Here is a 14,426-nt window from a genome sequence, read left to right as displayed (position 1 = left end):
AGCCCCGATGTGGGACGGCGATCCCTGGCCACTTAGACTGAAGTGGGAATGTTGAGTTATTATTAAAAGGAGAACTATGCTACTTACCTGAAGTGGGAATGTTGAGAAGAAGGTTACTTCTTCGGTTCCCACCCCAGGTGTGTTTATATACATGCGGCTTGGGTCACATGAGGTCCGCCACGTCACCCCGCATACAGCCGCAGTCACCCGGTGTCCCCGTGGGGGATCCCGAGGGTGTATGCTGCACGCGCGTGCACTAGGTTGCACCCTAGAGCCGTCCGGGGTCGTCCGGGGCTAGGCACGTCGTGTGTGCGTCGCGGGCGGGTCAATAATACATGGATATAAGGGAAAGGTCGTCTGTGTGAAGTAGAAATAGAAATAGAAATAGAAATGGAAATAGAAGGGGAAGTGGGGGAGGGATAGAGGGGGAAGGGGTATGAAGGAGGGGTGCAGGGTGGGAGAAGGGGAACCGGGTGAAGGTGGGTCAGGCGGGTGTGCCCTGACACAGGCCCGGCTCAGGAGACAGTCCCTGGCCACTCAGACTGAAGTGGAAAAGGATGAGAAGAAGGCTACTTCTTTGGTTCCCACTTCAGGTATGTTTATATACATGCGGCTTGGGTCACATGACGGGTGCCACGTCATCCTCACATACAGCCGTAGTCACCCGGGTGTCCCCATGGGGGATCCTGAGGGCGTCTGCTGTGAACACACGAGCTGGACGTAGCGGGGGTCGCCCAGGGCGCCCAGGCTGGTCGTGTCATGAGCACGCTGTGGGTGGGTCAATGGTACATTGATACAAGGAAAGGTCGTCCGTGTAGAATAAAGAGAAAATAAAGGGAAAGTGAAATACATGAAGAGGAAGTGAAATGGAGAAAGACAGAAAGAGGAAGGAGGGAGGAGGCTGGGTGGCAGGGTACCGGGTGAAGTGGGGCCGGGTGAGGCCGGGTCAGGGGGGTGTGCCCTGACATCACCCCCTCCTTAAGCCGCTTCGTCTCGAAGCGGCCAGGTGGTTCTCCCTCTCTCTTCCTGGGGCCTGGGGGTGCGTCCTGTGGAATTCCTCGATCCGGTCGGGGGCATGGACTAAGTGGTCCCGCTGGAGCCACTGGTTCTCTGAGTTTGGCCAGCCAGCAAACTTCACCAGATACCAGGGTTTCCGGCATAGCCACTTAGAGTCTAGTACTTTCTCGACTTCATATTCTTCATCTCCATCTACAAGCTCTGGGCCCGGGTGCGGGTCAGTGGGTCGTTCTGTGATGTCGTCTGGGTGGTATGGTCTGACGTTTGTCACGGATACGACCAGGTGGACTCCTTTCTGTCGCGCGGTAAGTTGAAGTTTGACGGCAGCCGGGGAGACGACTTTGACGATCTTGAAGGGGCCAAGCCACTTGTGGTCCAGCTTTTTGGTCGGGCGGTCGGTCGTGTAGTTTTGCGCGTTGAGCCAGACTTGGTCACCTTCTTGATACTTTGGGGCCGTCTCGCGATCTCGGTCGTAGTAGTGGGCCATTTTGTCCGCTGCGTGTTCCAGTGCTGCTTTCGCCTCTTCCTGCATTTTCATCATCCTTGACGAGAATGCATCAGCGGCTTCCACCTCGGATGTGCGTGTGGGTTCTGTCCCCATCCTGGGGTGTTGGCCGGTGTCGAGTTCGAAAGGGGTTGGGTGGGTGGAGGAGTGGATGCAGTTATTATAAGAGAATTCCGCTAAGGGGAGCCAATCTGCCCAGTCATCCTGGCGATGGTTGATGAACACCCGGAGGTAGGCTTCGATCTCTTGATTGACCCGCTCCATCTGTCCATCCGTCTGGGGGTGGTAGGGCGCTGAGGGGGTGAGCTTGACACCTAGGAGGCCCACAAGCTCCTTTGAGAAGCGGGAGACAAAAGCACTCCCTCTATCGCTGAGGATCTCCTCAGGGAGCCCGTGGTGCCTCCAGATGTGCTCTAGGAAGAGCCGTGCAATACCCTCCGAGTCCACAGTCGTCACAGTGGGGACCGCGTGGATGCGTTTGGATAGGCGGTCCACTACTACAAGGATGGCATTGTATCCTTTTGACTCTGGGAGCTCTCCCACCATATCCACTGAGATCACCTGCCAACGATGGGTGGGGACTTTGTTTGGGGTGAGCTTCCCAACCTTTCGTGAGGGGAACGACTTCACACAGTTGCAGGTGTCACACCTGCATACATATCGCCCGACGTACTCTGCCATCCGGGCCACCAGTAGTCACGGGAGACGAGTTCCAGGGTTTTCCATCGCCCTGGATGCCCTGTTGCCCATGCGTCGTGGTGTAGCTGTACCAGATCGTGACGGAGTTGGGGGCCTTTTGGAACATACACTCTCCCCCGGTATAGGACTAGGTCTCCCTGCTCCTCCCACTCGTCCAATCTTAGCGTCCCTTCCCTCAACTCTTGTATAGCCTTTACCACCCTCTCGTCGTGGTCTTTTGCCCCACATATTCTCTCCAGGATGCCTGCTTCCTCCCCTTCTACTGAGACCGCCTCTGTCGCGCGGGCTTCGAACCAGGCTGGTTGGAGGAGGGTCAGCCCTTCATTGTCGTCCTTCCCTTTCGGGTGGTCAGCTCGACGGGAGAGTGCGTCCGGCTTCCCCATTAGTTTCCCTGGGTGGTGGATGAGGGTGAAGTAGAAGCGGGAAAGGAAGAGGGTCCACCGGGCCTGGCGCCGGTTTAACCTCTGGGCTGTCCGGAAGTAACTCAGGTTACGGTGGTCGGTGTAGATTTCGACCTTCTCCCTGGCACCTTCTAAGAAGTGTCGCCACTCTTCCAGGGCTTGGACGATCGCGAGCATCTCCTTGTCATATATCTCGTAGTTATGCTCCACGTCCGTGAAACTCTTGGACATGAATGCTACCAGGTGGAACTCCCCATCTGCCTGGAGCTGGGAGAGGACTGCACCGGTTGCGAAGTTAGAGGCGTTGCACTCGAGCCTGAAGCGGCCAGTGTCTGTAGGGAAGGAGAGGATGGGGGCGGTGGTGACAGCTTCTTTGAGGGCGCGGAAGGCATAGTCCTCGTCTGGGCCCCAGTTCCAGGTTTGGGTCTTCTGGGTCAGCACGTGGAGGGGGCGTGCTTTCTCGGAGAAATCTTTGATGAAGCGATGGTAAAAGTTCATGAACCCTAGGAAGGACTGCACTTCTTTCACCTTGGTTGGGGTTGGCCAGTCAAGGACTCCACGGATTTTCATGGGGTCCATCATGATGCTGCCCTCTGAGATGACCAGGCCTAGGTAGTCGATCTGCATCCGTTCGAATTTACACTTCTCCAGCTTCAGGAAGATCCTTCTCTTCCGTAGCGTCTCTAGGACTTCTCGGACTACCCTCTGGTGCTCCTCTAGGGTGGCCGTGAAGATGAGAATGTCGTCCATGTAACAAATGACAACCTCCCGATCGATGAAATCCTGAAGGATGTCGTTCATCATGGTCTGGAAGGTCGCAGGCGAGTTACATAGGCCGAAGAACATTACCATGGGCTCGAACAGCCCTTGATTGGTCGCGAATGCCGCTTTCCACTCGTCGCCATCCTTAATCCGGATGTTGTTAAACCCCCATCATAAGTCCAGAGCCGAGAAGTACTTGGCATTGTGGAGGTGGGCGAGAACGTCTGAGATGGGTGGAAGCGGGTACGAGTTCTTTACTGTGATCTCGTTCAATTTCCGGTAGTCCTGGACTAGACGTAGCGACCCGTCCTTCTTCTTGACGAAGAAGACTGGAGCCCCCATTGGGGACTTGGAGGGTCGTATGTGCCCGTTCTGCAAGTTCTCGCATAGGAACTCGTCCAACTCTTTCTGCTCCGGCCGTGAGAGGGGGAAAGTCTTCCCCCTGGGTAGTTTGGCGTCTGGGACTAGGTCTATAGCGTGGTCCCAGGGCTTCCGGGGGGGTAGCTGGTCGAAGGCTTCTTTCGAGAACACATCCCGGAAGTCTTGGTAATGCTCTGGCACCAATGCTTCAAACGGCATGGGTTCTGCCTCCGGGTCACAGGCTTCCTGGGCCATCCGCTGGGAGGGTGTTGTAGTCGCTCTCAGGTCATGCCCCCACCCTGGGGGGATGATTGCGGCATAGATCCCGTCCCCGGGTTCCAGGGCGAGGTCCGGGTCACCTCATGCCTGTAGCAGCTTGCAGGAGGATGGGCAGCGGGACATGGTGACTTTCTGTCAGGGCACACCCGCCTGACCTGGTTCCACCTGGGCCCACCCGGGCCCACCTCACCCGCTCCCCGCTACCCATCCTTCCTCCTCCCTCCTTCCTCCCTCTTCCCCTTCCTCCCTTTCCTCCCTTTTCCCTCTTTTCTCTTTCTCCTTTATTTCATTTTCCCTTTCTGTTTATTCTTTCTATTTACACGGACCACCTTCCCTTGTATCATTGTACTGTTGACCCGTCCGGCTCGGACACCCCGGACGACTTCCTGCTACGCCTAGCACGCACACCTGCAGCGGATGCCCTCGGGATCCCCTGTGGGGATACCTGGATGGCTGTGGCTCTCTCTGTAGATGACGTGGCACCCGTCATGTGACCCAAGCTGCATGTACATAAATGTACCTGAAGTGGGAACTGAAGAAGTAACCTTCTTCTCACGTTTTCCACTTCAGGTAAGTAGTGTAGTTCTTCCTTTTAATAACAATTCATGTTTTCCACTTCAGTCTAAGTGGCCAGGGACTACAGTCCCAGATCGGGCCTGTCAGTATGCATGCCCACTTCGTCCCCCAAGAGGGTCCCTCTGCCGGGCACTACAGCTGGGCCCCCTCCACCCCGGATGCATCCCTGACACTTTCTGCCATGCCCAATCCACCTCTGGGTTGTGGTGCAACAGCCACGAATGTTACAAAAATGGGCCGGAAGCGCCCATTTTCGTCCGTTCTGGCGCAGGATAGGGAAAGGGTTGGACATAATGGTTTACAGGTGGTTTCATAGATGGTTTGACATGTTGTTGAACAGGTAGTGTGGCAGCGGTTTTGTTGATTATTGATTGGTTCAACTCTATTACAATACAATCATGTGATACAGAACCATAAGAGTCTAAAATGGAAATTCCATTTCCATAACAACGAATGTCCTATGATGAGGGACTGCCGCCCGAGGTTTGCAACTGCAAACCGGGCCCGCTCTGTGTGTCGTCTGAACGTTGTCAGGGCACACCCGCCTGACCCGGCCCCACCTAACCCGGTGCCCCATCATCCGCTCCTCCCGACCTCCCCCCTCTCCCCCTCTTTTCCCTTCCCTTTCTTCTTCCCCTTCTTTTCTATTCTCTCTCCTCTTTATTCCTTTCTTATCACACAGACGACTTCCTTTGTATCAATGTACCATTGACCCGGCTGCAGTGTAACGCGCCCGAACCCGGACACACCGGACGACCCCCCGCATACCGGACGCTCCTAGGACCTCTTACGGAGGTACCCGGACGGAGGTGGCTGTGTGCTGGGATGATGTGGCGCTTCCCACGTGGCCTTCAACCACATGTATATAAACACAGCCTAAGTGGGAACTGAGAAGCAACCTTCTTCTCACATTTCCCACTTTAGGCAAGTAGCTTACACTTCCCTTGATAATAACAATAACACATTTCCCACTTTAGTCTCAGTGGCCAGGGACCCTTGTCTGCTTCAGGCCCGTTGTTACGCACGCCCGTGTCATACCTACCGGACCCTCAGCCTCGGGCGATACACCCGGGCGCTCTCGACCCCGGGTCGGTCCCTGACAAACGTCAGGACGGCCTCCAGTTCCTCAGTTATGGCTCCATTCTCGTTGGGGGTCCCATTGACATTGCGGACCAGGATGGGCTGAGGGAGCCGGGTGGTCTCAAGGTTGTGCTTCCGGATGAACTCGGGACTTATGAAGTTCCCGGTGGCTCCTGAGTCTAGGAGCGCTGACATGGATACAGAGGTGAGGGAGGTCAGGGCAGTCAGCTTCACAGTGAGGCTGAGCGACCTGGGGGACTGTTTAGAGAGGACGTAGATAGCGGGTGGGGACACCGCTACTTTGGGTGTTACCCTTGGGGTTCTTTCACTCTCTCATGCTGGAGATGCGCTTTTTCTCCTCTTTTTTGCGATAACTCGGTGAAGCTTTGGCATTGCTGGCTTACGCGCACTGCAGTATTTACACGAGTTATCCTCTATGGGCACCTGGGATGCATCCTTCACTGGCTGCCTTCCTGAAAATCCTCCTGAGGCCCTGCCTCTGGCTCTTCCCCCTCTCCCTCTGGTTCCTCAGTCAGCTGCCTCCTCAACCCCTCCATCAGTGCTCGAAGGTCTTCCAGGTGGAGGCATCGGACCCGGTGGACCTTAGGTTGCGGGCAGTCTCGTGCGATATGCCCTGGGGCGTTACAGTTGTAACACAGCCCATTCCTCCTCTGGTCAGTCCTCGAGCGGTCAAGGTCCATGGGTTGCGGGCCCGTCCCTGTAGGGGGGTGGGCTGCAGGAGTTGGGGGTGGGGCTGCAGGCCCAGGTCGTGGGGCTGCAGGTGTGGGATGTGCGTGAGGGGGGTTTGCGGTTGGTGGGGTTGCATCAGGGTAAACGGAGGCCTGGGCAGGGGCGCGCGGGGTTGTGTTGCCTGGAAGCGTCGCCACTGGTTGTCCAGGAGAGTGGCTTCACGTTTCCACTCGGCCCAGGTGGTAGGCATGGGGCGGAGGCGATATATACTCTCGTGGAGCCGGGCATTGATTGCTTGCTCGAAACGGTCGACAAGCCCAACGTCGCCTAGCCGCGAGGTGGGTCCCAGTATCTCGAACTCCTGGATGACTTTGTCCACAGAGTCACTCCCCTGTCGGATGTCTGCCAACTTCTGCCGGGCAGTGGCTTCCCAGTTGGGGTCCTGGAACATGGCATTGAGTTCCGTGTTGAACTCGTCCATGGTGAGGGTGGGAGAGTTTGCCGTTAACAGTGCGATGGTACACTGGGTCGCCCATGCTCCTGCAGTCCCCCCCTTCATGTAGGACAACACGAAGAGGATCTGAGAGAGGGGGGTGGGGAACTCAGCCGTGCGGACATGGAAATAGATGCCGCATTCGGCCTTGAAACGGTCAAGGTCTTCGCTGGCTCCTGAGAAGGCGGTGGGGGGGCAACCTTAGGCCCCTTGGGTCTGGGCGCAGGTGTGGGTGCAGGGGCGGGTGTAGGTGCGGGCATGGGGGCGGGTGCTGGCTGGTTCAAGACCTGGTTTTCGATGATGGCCTGTAGTTCTTGGAACCGAGTCATCATACTGCTCTTCGGTTACCATGCCAGGGGAGGGAGGAGGGATGGGGGAGATGAGGTTGAAGCCTTCTTCTGCTGTCAGGGATGCATCCGGGGTAGAGGAAGCCCGGGTGGGACGCCTGACACTAGAAGTCTCACGGGGTGTGGAGCAGGCGTGCATACTGGCAGGCCCGGCTCAGGAGACAGTCCCTGGCCACTCAGACTGAAGTGGAAAAGGATGTTATTATTATTAAAAGGGAATACTATGTTACTTACCTGAAGTGGAAAAGGATGAGAAGAAGGCTACTTCTTCGGTTCCCACTTCAGGTATGTTTATATACATGCGGCTTGGGTCACATGACGGGTGCCATGTCATCCTCGCATACAGCCGTAGTCACCCAGGTGTCCCCGTGGGGGATCCTGAGGGTGTCCGCTGTGAACGCATGAGCTGGACATAGTGGGGGTCGCCTGGGGTGCCCGGGCTGGTCATGTCGTGAGCATGCTGCAGGTGGGTCAATGGTACATTGATACAAGGAAAGGTCGTCCATGTAGAATAAAGAGAAAATAAAGAGAAAGTGAAATACATGAAGAGGAAGTGAAATGGAGAAAGAGAGAAAGAGGAAGGAGGGAGGAGGTAGGAGGAGGCTGGGTGGCGGGGTACCGGGTGAAGTGGGGCCAGGTGGGGCCGGGTCAGGGGGGTGTGCCCTGACAAATATCGATTTGACCACGACTCCCAAGTCCTGACCCCAGCAAGGCAACCCCAGTAAGTCTGAAATGAGGGCCAAGAGACAGCTAGGGGGCACAGTGCTCCTTTAGAGTCGCTGAGGCCAAATGCCCTACCCTCGGGCCTTGTTCCTGGCATCATGGCCATCGTGGCCTATAGTGGCCCGCAACGGCGACCTTCGGTGCCGACCCCGGACCAGTGTCTAACACATTCATCTCATCTTTCTCCCTCCCTACTGTTGGAATTTGTACACATGGTCTTGGGAACCTTAATGCTAAAATATGGACATTCTGGGAGTCGAACCGCAGAACCCTGCATAGGTACCAAGAGTGTGTTACCATTACACTAAATGCCCGCATTAGGTGGAGGTGGTTTCTAACACCTACTCCCCTGACTTGAACCCAATTGAAGAAGCTTTTTCTACAATCAAACACTGGCTTTGTCTCAATAGGAACCACGTTGACATTGTCTTGTCTGGGAGGGATATGAATGCTGCCAAAGTTTTACTCTTTGAAGCGGTATACTCAGTGACTGAAGTCTCAACACGCGGCTGGTTTAGCCATTCAGGCTATTTGGCTTAGATGTGTCAGGGATCAGTAATGACCCTGGACCCTATGCCGGCTGCACATATGCGCATGGGAAGTATGCCGGTAATTCCCATCTACTCCGCTTACCTAAGCCCCGGTGACCCGGATCATCTCCGGCATTGTTCTGGAACATTCTATGATCACATGATTCTATCGGCAATCCATTTGGTTTCCTTATTGCCGGACTCTACATGTATATAGCTGACCCTAAGATGGGGACATCCCTTTCCCCCGGCTTTAATCACAACTAGGTTATCGGAGCATCCTGTGCGAGCACGTGCGTTGTAACGGGTCTATCGCCTAGACTCGAGACAGAGAGAAGGGGGAGGGTGGTAGTGTGCATGGGTGTGGTTTGTGGGGCCGGGTTTTGGTCCGTGGGCACTACTGAGTCTGCAAAAACCTCAAACAAACACTCACCTATGTCTCTCTTGGATGTCAAGGCTGAGTATTATGATGAGAGGGGTCTTAGACGTGAGAAACAATCTCAAGGGGGGCGTTAGGGTTGTGGATGGCGTCTTTGCCACTTGGATGCAACTTCTGCTTGTCCCTTCACGGGTCTATTCAATACTAACTTGTTATGTACAAGCTGTTATCTATTTTATATGAGTTGGAAATGGAATGAATGGACTGGGGGAATGTAATCGGGCCGTTAGGCAACCGTAAATGATGAATATCCAATTGGGAACAAAGAAACAATAGAAGAAATATGAATGAATGGGGAAAATGTGACAACGGGTCCGAAATGGGAATTGTGAAAATTAACTCAGCAACAGTTCGCCACAGCGCCCGCTTATCCTCCGTCAGCAACCTCCTCGTCTCCAGCTTTCCAACGAGCCCTCATTCATCCCATTTGGTGCAGTACTTCTTGAGATGTGGCCATTGACAGGTGCTGTCAAGACCATGTGAGAGTATACTCCATGCTGAACCATCCGGGTATGGGATTGCCATTCTGGGAAATGCTCCGGGGGTGAAGAAGGGTGGTAGAGCATCACTATCGGGTGTTGTGAGTGTGGGTATGGAGGTTTGGAGAGGGGGTGAAATTGGCGGCGTGGTTGGGCATGGGAATTTTGCTTGGGGTTGTCGGGAATGATGGGGAAAATAAGGAGTGAGTGTATGGAGTGTTGGATAGTGATAGAATGAGCATCGGGAGCGTCAGAGGGTATGTGGTGTATGTTGGTGGCCAAATTCCGCAGAATCCGACTTTTTGCGGTACACGGAGTTGTCCCCACAACAGCGTCCCCTGACAAGATGATGTACATAACTGTTAGAATAATATGCTATTTTCTGTCCTATAACACAGCGACTTGGTGACTTTTTTGACGGTAAATACATGCTGTGTGTGTGCACACTTGTCCTCTAACATTTTGTGTACTCTATGTCAAAATCATCAGCAAAACTGTCGCTGCAAAGGTTGAAAATAATGGGATCCTTCTTCTTGGAAGGTCCTGGGATGGGGGAAGATGAAAGATCAACAAAGTCAGTTCCGACTTTGGATGAACGGCGACGGAGAAATACTGGTGTTATTGGGTCAGAAGAAAGGATGATGGTTTCTTTTTCAGGCTCTTGTTTGGCTGGTATCACGTCAACCTTGACCTTCTTTGCTGGAGGGCTTGTGACTTTTTTGGATTTAGTAGGGGTTTTTGGTGGACTGGTGTCATGCAAACGCTTCTTAGATTCTTGATGCTGCTTCTCATTGACAGCCTTGGTCTGTTTCTCAGAGCTGCCACATCAAACCAGTGATGGGCTGGGGGGTTGTGGAGATCAACTCCGGGGATGCAGTCAGTCTGCAATAACCATAAGCTCAATGCCAGTGTGATTACAGTGAATTATACATACCCACTGTTGCGCCCATAAGGACAGCATCGCATTACTAAGGTGAAGGTGTTTTCCCCTTGCATGTGTATGTGGCCAACAGTAACTATGACATCTATGACACTCCCATTGTTTTTCGAGCATGGTGTATTTTTTGGAAGTGTCATATCCATACAATCCTGACCTCCACTCCAGGCTCCTGGAACTCCAAAACTGACTCCGGAGCCCTATTTCCCTTTCCATCACCTTCTCCTTACTGACTCCCAAGAGGTTATCCCACCTCCGGCTCTGACACCACCTTCGGTCCGACTCCGGAACATTCCGGGTCCGACCTCAACCTCGACACCTTCCAGATGAGCACACAACACCTATGCTCCCGACTCCGGACCTCCACTCCGGAATCCCGTTCGCGTCTCCATCTCTGGAACCTCCGGTCTTAGCTCTGACCTCGGACTTTGACCCCACCTCCGCTTATACCCATTGTATTGGTTAGCTCATTCCATTTAATTGCCTTTGCCAATATTCCGGAGTTTAACTTCCGAGTTCGGACTTTCCGGACTTACTTCGGACCTTGCAACTATTGCATTGCTCCATTCAACTCCGCTATTCTCCCTCATTCCTATTTGGGCTGCTGCTTCCTTTCTATTCAGTCAGCTAGCCATTCCCCACTCCCATCCTCCTTCCTTCCTCCTTGGGCCTTGCTTAGCCCTTCACTCCTCCTTTGGGAAACACCATTGAGTCAAACCCTTGACCCTCAGTGTTGTTCCTCCTTTCAGCTCCCTTTGTCTCCTTTTGGAGTACCCTTGCTCCTTTTGATTCCGGACCCCTCCTTATATACAATGTACATAGTAACTTGTAACCTCAGTCCGAAATCGACTTGATTTCCCCCCAAGAGACTTTCCCTCTGCTAGATCTGAAATTAGGGACCCCCAGGACAACCAGTAATGGCACAGCGCTCCGCATGAGTCGCTGAGGCTGAGGTCCTTCCATGCTAAGTCTCCAATTCCATTCCGGAGTCATCCAAATCCGCCCGATCTAACAGGATGGCCACTGGAATATGTTGCTGGCACAGTAGGGGAAAGGAAGGAAGGAAGTGTTGGAGGGGAACTGGGCAATGTGGGTGTATCAGGAAAGCTGTCATTAAGATCAGTGTCAGCCACATAATCAGTATCATCCATACTTCCCATTGATTCAGCATGTAGCTCCACTGTCATATCCATCCATGGCCATTGTCTTCCACTACCTCCGACCCTTCCAGACTACCTCCACTCCTTCTTCACTAACCTTGGAGCTCCCGTATTCCGCAATCACCTCTGCCTCCCTCGATGGTCACCACCCCCTCTTTTCAATATATTACCTACACCTCCCTAAGTACAGAGCCCTGAAGGCCTCCGGACAGCTCTGATGTCTGCTGGTGCACTCCTGCCCCTGCTGGGCAATTCACTTGCTTGCCCTGCAAGTCTACCTTCAGGCCTATCCCTCCTTTCTGTTTCTGGGTTATCACCTGCCACTCCGCTAACTCTGTAACCCAACTTGTTGGTAATATTCAATCGGCTAATGTTTAACTCCATCAGCCCTACTCCACTCGGTCCTGCCATTCACAGGCCTGCCTCAATGTAACTATATATATACTTAACTTGTACATAGGTTACACCTCAGTGATAAAATCAACTAGAGTTGATCCCCCTTTAGTTCTCATTGCCAGTAAGTAAATTAGGGCACGGACGTGTAACTTGGCACAGCGCTCCTGGTCTGAGTCGCTGAGGCCGAAGCCCTCTGCCACGGAGACAACTCCTTCATCTTGATCCGGTCTCTAACAGTATTTTATCACTCCCTGACAAGTACACATCTTGTATGGCACCCAAAGCCCCTCGCACTTGTTCGCAACTATGCACATTAGTCCCTAACTCTGCCTCACTGTCCCCTGAACCCTCTCAGCCTGGTCCTAGTCGTCTGGCGAGAAACCCAGTTGAGTTTCGCAGCTTCTCTAATTTAGAAACCCCTCTCCCATCGACTCCGATCATGCATCCTGTTAGAAATCGATCACCAGTTGCAGATTCTGACTTCGGAGATGCCACGGAACAGCCCATAGATCCAGTTCACTTCTTTGGACTCGGTTCTGAGGTCCCCAATTTCGTTGACCCTCCTCCTGCTGATCCTCCCATCCCTACTGTCCCAACTGCCGACAATGCCGAACCCATCCCCAACGTAGCTATTACACAGCTAGCCCAAGCCATCGCCAGTTTGGCTTGTCACACCAGACGTCCACCTCCTCCACCATCCTCCGTTCTCCGGACCAAGGTCCGTGAGCCCAAACAGTTCAACAGAAAAGATCCCCATGAACTCCGAGTATTTCTGGTCCAATGCAAACTGAACTTCCAGGACTGCCCCCTTGCTTTTGCTAGTGACTGCGCCAAGGTCATCTTCACACAGTCCTACCTCAAGGGGAGGCCCTCAATTGGTTTGAGCTGGATCTGTTATTTGACCAAAATTCTACACTTTGTCCTCGATGGATGAATAACTACCAAGAGTTCATCAACGAACTTCAAACAAACTTCAGACCTCATGATCCTGTGGGCGACGCTGAAGTCCAACTAATGACCCTGGACATGAAGGATGGGCACCACATCAACAAGTACGTTGTCGAGTTCAATCGACACGCTTCTCAACTTCATGGTTACAGAGAAGCCATGCTCCATCATTTTTTCTATAACGAATTGCCGGAAAGTATCAAGGATGACATTGCCAGGGTAGGTAAACCTTCTACTCTTTCAGAACTCCACACCTTGTCACAGACCTTCGATGCGCGCTATTGGGAGCATAAATCCGAAGTGACACATCACACGAAACCCTCCTCCTCCAATGTCTTCGACAAGACCACTGGGCTGATAACCCAACTTGGAGAAGGAGGAACAACCCAAATAGTAGTCCCGAAAGGGAACTACGAAAGGCAGTCCATTTGAGGAATAATCCTCGAAAACATCCACGAAACACTTGGACACTTAGGATCCAAGAAAACAGTGGAAACCCTCCATTGACACTTCTGGTGGAAGTCGATGAGGAGGGATACCCACAAGTTCTGCAGGTCTTGCAGAACTTGTCAAACAACAAAGAAAAGCACCAGGAGCGGCACGATTGTGTATTATCGTGTCGTGTGCTGCCATGAAGTTTTCCTTCGCCTTTTGGGTGAAGTCATTTACTCCCAGATAGTCCGAGGGTGGTGCTGTTAGGCACATCTTTGGCATGTGGCCATAGATTAATTCAAACAGGGCAAATCCTGTCCATGTGTTCGAGCTCGCATTGATTGCGAATTCCACCATCGACAGCTTCACTGCCCAGTTGCATTGATCTGGTCTGACCATCATGCATAGTATCTGTACTACTTTTTGTATCATTCTTTCCACTTGGCCATCGCCTTGCGGGTGGAATGCAGTTGTGAATTTCAACTGCACACTGAGTATTCGGTGTAGTTCGTGCCAAAATTTTGATGTGAATTTCAAGTCTCGATCTGATATGATTGAGTGTGGTAGACCATGAAGTCTTACAACTTCATGAAGGAATACAAACGCTAGTTCTAATGCATTTGTTGTTGTTTTTATTGGAATTAGGTGGATGTTGGACGTCAACCTGCAGATGATTACCCAGAGGTAATCATATCCCAAGCTTGTTGGGAATGGACCTGTGAAGTCCATGGCTATTGACAACCACGGTGTTTCTGGGGTCAGGAGTGGGTGAAGCAGTCCAGGATTTCCCCCTAGAGCTTCCTCTAGGGTATTTCTCACATGTATTGCTGCGAGTCTCTTTTTCTCTGAGTTTTTACTCAGGGTACTGCTTAGCAGCAGTTCTTCATATTCCTTGATTCTGTCAGGGATAGTATCTTCTGCATTTTTGTCCAGATGGATGTCCGCCGACACATAGTCATCGAAATGCAGATCCTCATTAGTTGACAAGTCATAGTACCGTGAAAGTGCATCTGCCACTTTGTTCTTGTGGCCTTCCACATATTTTATTTTGCAATTAAAGCTTGCCATCTCAGGTGTCTACCTGAGTTGTGGTTTTTTGCTTTGAAATATTCCAAAGCTTTGTGGTCCGTGATTACTGTGAATTCACAGCCTCCCATGAGATTGTCTTGCCAT

At 52.6% G+C, this 14,426-nt stretch overlaps 1 non-coding gene across 1 annotated transcript; it reads right to left on the bottom strand.

Annotated features, from left to right (window-relative positions):
- Positions 1 to 8,173: 8,173 nt before the first annotated feature.
- EI90DRAFT_t116 lies at positions 8,174 to 8,246 on the bottom strand. Its single transcript has one exon. It is a non-coding gene; the product is annotated as a tRNA-Thr (tRNA).
- Between the last annotated feature and the right edge of the window lie 6,180 nt (positions 8,247 to 14,426).

The sequence above is a fragment of the Cantharellus anzutake genome, assembly GCF_015039405.1.
Source record: "Cantharellus anzutake strain C23 chromosome Unknown EI90scaffold_18, whole genome shotgun sequence".
NCBI lineage: Eukaryota > Fungi > Basidiomycota > Agaricomycetes > Cantharellales > Hydnaceae > Cantharellus > Cantharellus anzutake.
The sequence above is the reverse complement of the archived record's forward strand: the minus strand, read 5'-3'. Positions and strand labels throughout refer to the sequence as shown.